General features: G+C 42.4%; 1 long non-coding RNA gene across 1 annotated transcript in view; it reads left to right on the forward strand.

The window, feature by feature from the left end:
* The window catches only part of LOC125634076 (uncharacterized), a 75,164-nt gene extending 65,467 nt beyond the window's left edge, over positions 1-9,697 (forward strand). Inside the window, exons 3-5 of the long non-coding RNA XR_007355784.2 lie at positions 6,144-6,371; positions 7,180-7,265; positions 8,016-9,697. This is a non-coding gene — a long non-coding RNA (uncharacterized LOC125634076). The remainder of the gene's footprint in view (positions 1-6,143; positions 6,372-7,179; positions 7,266-8,015) is intronic.
* Positions 9,698-9,906: the final 209 nt, after the last annotated feature.

The raw sequence follows: 9,906 nt of genomic DNA on the forward strand, positions 1-9,906 counted from the left end.
TCAGACTGTAAATAGGCATCCATTGTGAACCGTGTAATATTCAATTTGCATCTAACCAGCTAAAGTGAGATAAGTGTCTATTCCCCCCTGCCTACCAGGAATATGTGGATCACCTTTTGGTGACCTGTCTCAACTTGCAGACCTAGAGAACATAATTTTTTATACACATACATAACTCTTTATATATTTTCCATACATTCATCTTGCAATGATTATGGTGACCAGTGTGACACAGGCTTCCATTAGAGACCTTACATGACACTCTTTGGTGGACTAGCAAGCAGATATCAAACCTAGGAGATTCCTATAACACTTATGTACCCCTGTGCCTTCAGCCAGTTGGCATCAAGAAGTCCTTGGGTCATAGGTCTAAAGTGCCATTCCTGTAGAAATATAGGAAGACCTGGTCCCCGCTGTGAAGAGAGGGATCTATCTATCTATATATATATATAAAAAAGAGAGACCATGGTTGGGGGGAAGGGATACAATATACAAGCAAGGTGATCAGGATTATGATAGGTGAATGTCCTGTTAGCAACATGGATTTAAATAAAAATTTTTTAATGTTTGGTAACTCTAGGTAAAGCGGGTTGGAAGGTGTTTAATCTGACCAACCACAGCTCTTGAAGAGTGGGACACAAAGGATGAACAAGGAACTTTACTACTACTTCATTGTCCTTACACAAAGAAATAACAAACCGCATCCTCACTCACAGATGCTACCTAGTCCAACAGATCAATTTCTTGTCTGACTAGTCTATAAAGTGACTTCCCCTTGCTTCAGGGAAACAATTTTGATCGTTCCTATGTGTCAGGAGAACATGAAACAAACTGATTAACCGTAAAGTAGGTCTTTATTCTATAGGTAAAACTTGTTTTAGGGGCTTATTAGGCTCGCTTGGATCTTTTACCTAGTTATATTGGATCAAGAACCAAGAACCTTCCCTGGCTATCCCTACACTCTGGGACCCAGCCATCCAGGGCTTCCTCCAGCCTTGCATAAAAAGAAGCTCTGTCCAGAGGGAGCCTGGACTGACACTGCTTCCTCCTTTCATTTCCTATTGTTTGTTAGGTACAGCTGGGCAGTCTTCCTTCCAGGAAAGGCAAGCTGGCAGTTGATGGGTTACAAGGCTTATCTCTTACCATCACACCTGGATAGGATAGGAAAGGGTTTGGGGCAACCCATTACAGTGACCTATAGGTGAAATAGTTCACTCACAATAGATATTTGTGTCCACATCACAGATGGTGCCCTTGTTGACAGCCTCAACAGACAGACCAGGCTGAATCGGCTCTAGAGATTCAGCTACATCCTCACCTCCCTGAGGTGGACTGGAAAAGTCCTGTAGAATGTAATAGGGATGAAACCAATAAGATTCTTTAGAAAATTAATGACTTTTAATAGGAATTGCTCTAAAGAGCTGTAGAATTTAATAGAGATTAATTTTAAGTATTTTTTTTACCATCCAACTGGATTATATAGCAGGGATATAATTATTTTAGGATGGTTTAAAAAATGCAGAGAATTGTTATTGTTAAATTATGTAGGTTTTTCCTTAAGGGTTTAGGTCAAGTTGAGTCATATTTATTTAGACTATTAATTCTTTGGAGCAGGGGCCATCTCTTCATTATGCATATGTGTACAATGTCTAGCACATTGGGTACAGTACTTAAAGTGGTCTGAAAAAGGTGGAGAAGATCCATCATAATCTGGGAGCAGCAGCTTTGGTAAAACAGGGCTTACAGTGCGCCACTTAATAATGTTGTTGGGTTTTATTTGGTTTTTTTGTTGGATCTGTGATCACTTTTGAAACCCCTCCCCCACCTGCACCCCATGTAAGCACTGATTTGGTGTCCTGATGCCCTACAGAGACTTTTAAGCACTACTGCAGTATAAATAATTGGCAGGAGGACATCTGCTGCCAACCATATTGTACTTATTCTATGCATAAATAGAGGTCACTAGAGCTGGCATTCAATTTATCACCTTTCACCACTAATCTCACTGCAACTCTTAAACTCCGCCCCCCAAAAACAGACACACCATGAGGCACGCTGTGCAATTTGACTAACATTTCAATGCCAGGGATAATCGGGGCATTGCAATTTGAAATGGAGCACTCCAAAGTGCCAATCATGTGCCATTTTGAGGCCCTTTTTGCCTCACAAAGGTTCAAATGAATGGTTGTTACCACAGAACATTATAGAAATCATTCCAAGTCTTGCCAAAACCCTAAAGAACAGCTTCTATAGATTTCCTAATGTTAGCTTGGCATTGAGGGAGGCTTATGCAGCCGCTCTCGGGGTATAAAATTCTCACTCTGTATATAGATGGCATAAAATTTGCAAAAGTACAGAAGTGACTTAAGAGCCTTCAAAAATATTACCCTGTAGGTCATTGTCTGAACTCTAGAAAACAAAATATGTGGAAATTGTGGACATCAGTTGTGGTAGTCCAGAGACTTTGTACTACGTATTTCAAAAATGGTCTTGAAGTAGAGGTACTGGCTAAACATTATGCCTTTGCCATAGCTGACTTAACTTGTATGGCTTTATCTGTGAAGAGATCAAGGATTTCACAGAGGATGTGCTAGTTCAGCTGAGCACAATTACAATCATTTATTCAATTAGTTGGTCCTGAAATGACTCATAGTGCAGCTGCTCAGATTTAAATGCAGCTAATGGATTTAAGGGGTTGTTGGCGTCTTTGTTAAGTCAAACTGGTGAAGTGGGACACTTTGCTGAGCCTGATGTATCACAATATCAAAAGAATTAGTAAGATATCAGAAGGCAGGGAAGGAGGATTTGGACCTCAAGCCTGAGGAAGTGGTGCAGACCCACTCTCTTTCTTGCATCATTCATATCTTGTAGGTTTAGGGCAAGAAGGGTGTAAGAGAATTTAACCTGCAATTTCATGTGATAGTCAGTTCTCACAGTAAACTAGTAATCGTATCCAGTATAAATTGGGCACCCTTGCTGCCAAAATGTAATACCTCTTTGGAAATAGCAGATTAAAGACTCCAGAAGGCTGCATTCTTGGAAGTGACCTGATTCTGAGCCTCTTGCATGTACAGTACACTGTCAGCACTCACCAAACCAGTGGAATTCTGCTTGGAAAAAAACGATTAAAAATTATACAAAACGATCCCTAAGAAATAGCAGAAAATATCATCATTGTTCTACTTTCTTCCAGACTTCACACTCGCTTAAAAATACTGAAGTTGTTTTTATGAACAAACAGGAAATGTTCTACTCAGACCACCAAGCATAAAGAGAGGTTTACATGGTGTTGGTATCATGATCCTTCTAAAAAAAAATAAATCCAAAACTTTTTTTTTTAGAATCATTCCAACAATGACCCATACTCCCATGATACAGCTCTAAACTACACAAAAGGAACTAACAAGACATACTATGCCAAACCTGCATATCTGCACATCTTTGGGTGTATTTTCCTTTCTCTCCCCCAGTCTAATGTCATTATCCCCCCATGTTCTGTCTTGTACTCAACTTCCTAGACTAAGTTTTTGCATCCTATATTTTTTCCATTTAAAATGCTATGCACGCCTATTATGCTATATACAATTCTTAAATTATCAAAAGTTTTTGTCTTTGCTGGAATGTGAAACTAGGACCCTCAGAATGAAAAGAGCTCCTATGTCACTTTAGCAAGAGAAAAAACTTCATTAGCAGTAGCAGGGCTCATATCTTCTTCCTGGGTATCCAGCTGCTAAACCATGAGATCACTGGAAGTTATCATTTGGCAAGTATCAGAGTAACAGCCATGTTAGTCTGTATTCGCAAAAAGAAAAGGAGTACTAGTGACACCTTAGAGACTAACCAATTTATTTGAGCATAAGCTTTCGTGAGCTACAGCTCACTTCATCGGATGCATTCAGTGGAAAATACAGTGAGGAGATTTATATACACACAGAACATGAAAAAATGGGCCTGAGTGATCACTATAATGCCTGCAATTAGTCTTCGCCACTCCATGCCCCCTACACTAGCAGGAGGGTGGAGCGGCATAGGAGTCACTCTACTGGCTCCTATCCAGGACTAGAGAGTCACCCTATGCTGGCTAATCTCCCATGAATACCTATTCAACTTGAGGGTCATCTTGTGCTGGCAGCACAGCACAAAGAAGCCTGAATGCAGGGGGAGAATTTAGGTCTATTGGGGTATGCCTACACTGCAATTAAACATCCACAGCTGGCCGATTTCAGCTGATATGGGCTCATGGGGCTCAGGCTATGGGGCTGTTTAACTATGGTGTAGATGGTCAGGTGTGGGCTCAGTCCCAGTGCCTGAAGCCGAACATCTACACAGCAGTTAAACAGCCCCATAGCCCAAGCCCAGTGAGCTCAAGTCAGCTGACATGGGCCAGCCGCGGGTGTTTAGTTGCAGTGTAGACATACCCTTGGTGTACACAGAAACTAGCACTTTGGTAAATACACTGGAATTACACCAGCGATGACTCTGACTCAGTGAAGTCAGTGGAGTTTGGCCAGGATTTAATTTAGTCTATTACCTTTTTACCATGGTTCTTACTCTTTATTCACATAGTAGTTTAAAGCAATTAGTCTAATTATAATGGAAGATTACAGTTTATGAGGCACAGCTTGAAAGTACAAACCCACAAACTTTTCATTTAAATGGTAAAATTTCTTTGAATAGCTTAGATGAGCAAAGACAGACCTGTGGTTATATATTTTAAGATGTTCCTTTTACATTACAATGGACCCCTATCATCAGGCTAATTGTTCTAAACTACCATGTGAGTAATCTGTATTAACAGCGATGAAAGGTAACTCATAATTGCATTTAAAAAAACACTGCATTTTCTTAAAATTTCAGGCTTGATCTCCTGCTAGTCTTCTTTATGTGTGGGACTCTCAACAAAGTCCATGGGAATATTCAGTGGGTAGCTGAATGATGCGGTGATAGGGGTGAACCGTATCATAGGGCACAGTTCTGAAGCCCTTAATAAAGCAAAATTCCAAATTAAGTCAATTAAAGGTTTTGGTTTTTCCCCTCTCAATAATGACTACAGGATACGGCCCATGAGTGCATGTAACTCAGCTCCTTTGTGTATATCGAGGCATATGTTGGATGATTCGTTATGGGCTAGGTCAGGGGTGGGCAAACTTTTTGGCCTGAGGGCCATATCAAAGAATAGAAATTGTATGGCGGGCCATGAATGCTCATAAAATTGGGGTTGGGGTGTGGGAGGGGGTGAGGGCTCTGGTTGGGGGTGCAGTCTCTGGGGTGGGGCTGGGGATGAGGATTTTGGGGTGTAGGAGGGTGCTCTGGGCTGGGATCGAGGGGTTTGGAGAGTGGGAGGGGGATCAGGGATGGGGCAGGGGGTTGGGGCTTGGGGAGAGGCTCAGGGGTGCAGGCTCCGAGCAGTGCTTGCCACTGCTTCTGGGAGCCACTTGAGATATGTCCCTTTTCCAGCTCCTACACAGAGGTGTGACCAGGTGGCTCTGCACGCTGCCCCATCTGCAGGCACCACCCCTGCACCTCCCATTAGACTGCCGGAGGGAGCCATTGAAGCAGATAGGAGCTGGAGTGGGGCCGTGCTGCGGCTTCTGGGAGCCGTGTGGAGCAGCCCCCAGCTAGAGTGCTGGAGCAGGACCATGCCGCGTGGTGCAGCCCCAGACCCAGTACCCCGGCTGGAGCACTGGAGCGGGACCATGCTGTGTGGTGTGGTCCCCGACCCAGCACCCCGGCTGGAGCGCCAGAGTGGGGCAAGCCCCAGACCCTACTCCCCAGTGGGAGCTCGCAGGCTGGCTTAAAACAGCTGGGCCGTAGTTTGCCCACCCCTGGCCTAGATGGTCTAATGTGGCTGTAGAGGGGTGCATTCAAGAGTAAGTACTGCCTGTGAACTTGGGAAAGTGTCTGTATTATTATTATATATATGCTTCTGTTCAATTTCATATTCTTACCTACCTGAATGCATAGTCCAATCAAACGAGGTTGTTAAGGAACCCAGGAAGGGTAAAACAAGGACACAGATAAGATAGCCACTCAGGTATCTGCTTCAAAGGAGTTAAGATCACAGTGGCTGGGCTGGGCCATCATTGGGGAAAGAACCTATCTGGCTGGCACCATTCAGATTAGAATGTTTTTCTCTTCCTAAGGCTAGGGCTAAGATTAAAAGACCCCTGAGGGGTTGAAAAGATGCTCCCAGAAGAAAAGGAGGGGGAAAGCGATCAGCTCAGCAGGAAGCTGACCTGGGTATAGACGCAGCATGCAGTGAGAATGACACTCAGACTTGAGAGACAGGGTCTGCAGCTGGCTAGAGAGAACAGAGGACACCAAGGCTAAGTCATATCTACCAAGGGGCTTGAGGAGAATGCCAAGCAGAGGTAAGACAATATAGGTATAGGTGACTTTGTTATTTTTAAGTTCTCTTCTCCCAGCTCTCTGTACCAAATCATATTTGGTTTTGCAGAAATTTCTTCTGTGTAACTGTATACTATTACTGACCACAGGACCTTGAAGGAGAACTCTGGCAGGGTCTAAGCCCAGCTGAACCTGCTCGGTAACATGGTTGGCAGCCAGGGAGAGGTAACCCAGAGATCCAGTCGAGGAATGATTAGATTGTGGGATCCCAGCCCAGAGAGAAGTAGAAGCATGGGCCTGTCACTTGAAAGGGGTGCACTCAGGGGACTGGAAAAGGGTCTCAGAAGAGGCAACCTACCCAGGGATCATGACACCTGCCCCACCCGATGCATAACTGAGTTAGGGGTTCTTGAATCATGACTCAGATACGGGGAGGGGGCGGAGGGAGAGAACACAGGTGGTATGTCCAATACCTGCCCACTGCAAGCAAGTGGGTGGAGAAGGGAAGTAGGGAGGGGAGGGAATGTGTGGAGCCATGGTTCTGCCTCTCCATATGTGCTGGGTAGCACAGCTGGTCAAGCATGAACCAAAGAAATGTAGGGCTGGAACGGACCTCAAGAGGTCATCCAGTCCAGCCCCATGTGCTGAGGCAGGATTACACATACCTAGAGTCTAGACTATCCCTGAAAGGTGTTTGCCTAATCTGTTCTTAAATACCTCCAATGACAGGGATTCTACAACGGCCTTAAGTAACCTGTTCCCATGAAGGGGGAAGCAAGCTACATCCTGGAAAGGGAAAGGGAATGAACTAATTTACCATTTACCCCCCAGATACCCTGCAATGGAGAGTAGCACAAGAGGAATTGTGATTTCCTGAGTCACAATTTTTTCCTGGAACTCTTTGTCAGGCAACACAGGTACGTGCTTTCCCCATCTGCGGGATTGAGTCTCTTGTAGACCAGCATTTCTCAAATGTGGCCACCATGGCCACAAGGAGTTTTCCTGCGGCCACGACAGCCACCTAGGAAGAGATGGGGGAGGGGACAAAGCAGCATCCCTTCCCTGCAGCCCTCTGCCCCCAGCTTCAGTTGTGGGACTCCAGGGTGGCGGGGCTTCAGGAGGGCTGGCCTTACTGGGTGCTGTGGTCCAGAGGCAAGGAGCAGGATGAGCGTGGGTTGCCAGGCTGCAGAAGGGAGCTTAGGGCAATGTTGGGGGGAGCAGTGGGGCCTGAGAGCAATAGGGAGCCTGGGGATGTTAGCAGAGACTAGAGTGATGGGGGGAGGATAGGGGGAGGCAGCAGGGGCCAGATGCACCAAAATAAACTGTACATGATTTTTATTATTGAGTCTGTAAGAGACACCCTACGTAAATCAATTACAATGATTTGGATGTGTATATGTGCATATTTGTTTGGTTTTCCTAAAGTTAGTTAAGTATTTTAGGAACATTTGTCAGAGTGAGCACCAGCAAAACTTGGTGGCTGCACTCTGAGGCCACCAAAATTTGTTATGAGACCCCATACCATTCAAATTGATTATGCCATTGGAAAATGTATACTCTTGTGTAAGTTTTGTATAACTTTAACATGCTTGGTTTGATTTTTTTAAGCATGTGGGTGGACATGTTTTCTGAAATGCCAGATGAAAAACTTTTTTTCCTCTCTGTAGAACAGAAGTATCCTGTGAAAAATACAGGAGTCTATTATCTACTGAGAAGTGGAACATAAAACAACAAGGAAGTGAAGAATCAAGGCTCCTGTAGAATTATAGACTTGGGCTGACAACAAAGTAGAGTGTCTGACCTTGATCTTACCATGGATTATTTGAACCTGAAGTTCATTTTATGAAATGTATAACAGGACTGACTGTGTTTCATTGTGGAACATGTATGTTTTTGTGATGGTTTCAAACAATTCTGTATACTGAGAAGACATGAAATATTAATGAAAGCTTACACGTATAGAGAAATGGTCCGTGGCTAATAGAGTCTTAGGCCTTGATTCAGCAAAGTCTTAAGCATGTTTGTAATCTTACTCATATGAGTCTTGCAGTAATTTCAGCATGTTTAAACATTTTCAGGATTTTGACATAAGCTGGCGGTGATCACATTTTACATTTCATGCTCAAATTATTAATAAAATCAATCCAATTACATCAAGTGATCACAACTGGAACAAATGAAGAGTTGATAGTCTGCTTCTTAGAGGCCAGGATTTTCTTTGAAATGACTGTTGATGCTACTTGCATCTCTTGCCTTATTGCAGATCTCAGTGACTGATACAACAGACCAGAATTGTCAGACAAATCATTCATGGAGTGCAATGAGACTCCAAAAACTTATAGTGCTAGATGAGGGATAAATATAGTTTTGGAATGTAGTTTGATGACTGTATAGGCAAAAGTTTGGCAACTCCAGTCTACCTATCAACAATTATTTTATGAAAATATTGTTATTCACTTTGCCAATTTGGGAAAAAGGTAATGGTTTAATGTTTAATTAACCTAAAAGGACCAAAAGGTGCAGTCATAGTTCCCTGCTGACATTTAAAGTTTGTGTATCCTAGAGCTAGGCATAGCCACTAAATATAAACAAAATTCTTAAATTTAAATGAAATAAAGCCCCTTTTGATGTCGAATTGCTCTTGACCAGCATATGACACTACAACCATCCTAAAGCAAAGACAACAGCCTCAACTCAGGAGAACATGAAGTACTTTTGTACTGGTGAATTAACATAAGGGCAATATTAATCTAAACAACTATTAATTTAATTTTGGAAATCTGAAACCTTTAAGGATTGATTTTGAAAATCTCCCTCTTTTTGTACAAAACTGAGCCCACAACTAATTGCAAATGCAAACACTAACATTTTGGCATCTAAATGTCTATGCCAACATATATTAATGGTAGTATTTGTACACACAATTAATTGCAGATATAATTATGGATACATAACTGTGCCTACAGCTATAGAAGACTTGTTGGTTTTTAAGCTTTGCCATTCAAACTTAATGTCTGAAATACAATTCTTGAAATACAAATCCAGGTTTTTATCCTGCAACCACATATGCAAGTGCTTAACTTTATGCACCTGAACAGTTCCATTGAACTCCAAAACAATTAATAATGTGCACAAGTGTTACAGGACTGGGACCTTAATTATCTAAAGTGTGACCTGCAAACATTATAGTGTAATCTTTCTATGTGAAGAGTCAATAGTTTAAAACATAACTAATCAATCAACAATCAACTTTGGCCATGTCTTCCCAAGTCTTTAACTCAGTTTAACAAATGTGTTTTTATAAATATAGTTTAAAATTCAACTGTGGCTGAAAATGGCTTTAGTTTGTTTTCACTGAGTGCGGATAGCATCTATTTTTGTTATAACTAAATTAATGAACTCAAGCATGAAGGCCAGATAGCCAAAACACAATGGAACTTGTTCCAACCACAGCCATGTTTTAAGACTGCTCCCATACTGTTATCAAATTATTTTGAGAGTTCTTCATACGGCAACAATCTTAATATATTTTCCCAGGGCTATGAAATATTTTTCCAC

The sequence above is a fragment of the Caretta caretta genome, chromosome 3, assembly GCF_965140235.1.
Source record: "Caretta caretta isolate rCarCar2 chromosome 3, rCarCar1.hap1, whole genome shotgun sequence".
NCBI classification, from domain to species: domain Eukaryota; kingdom Metazoa; phylum Chordata; order Testudines; family Cheloniidae; genus Caretta; species Caretta caretta.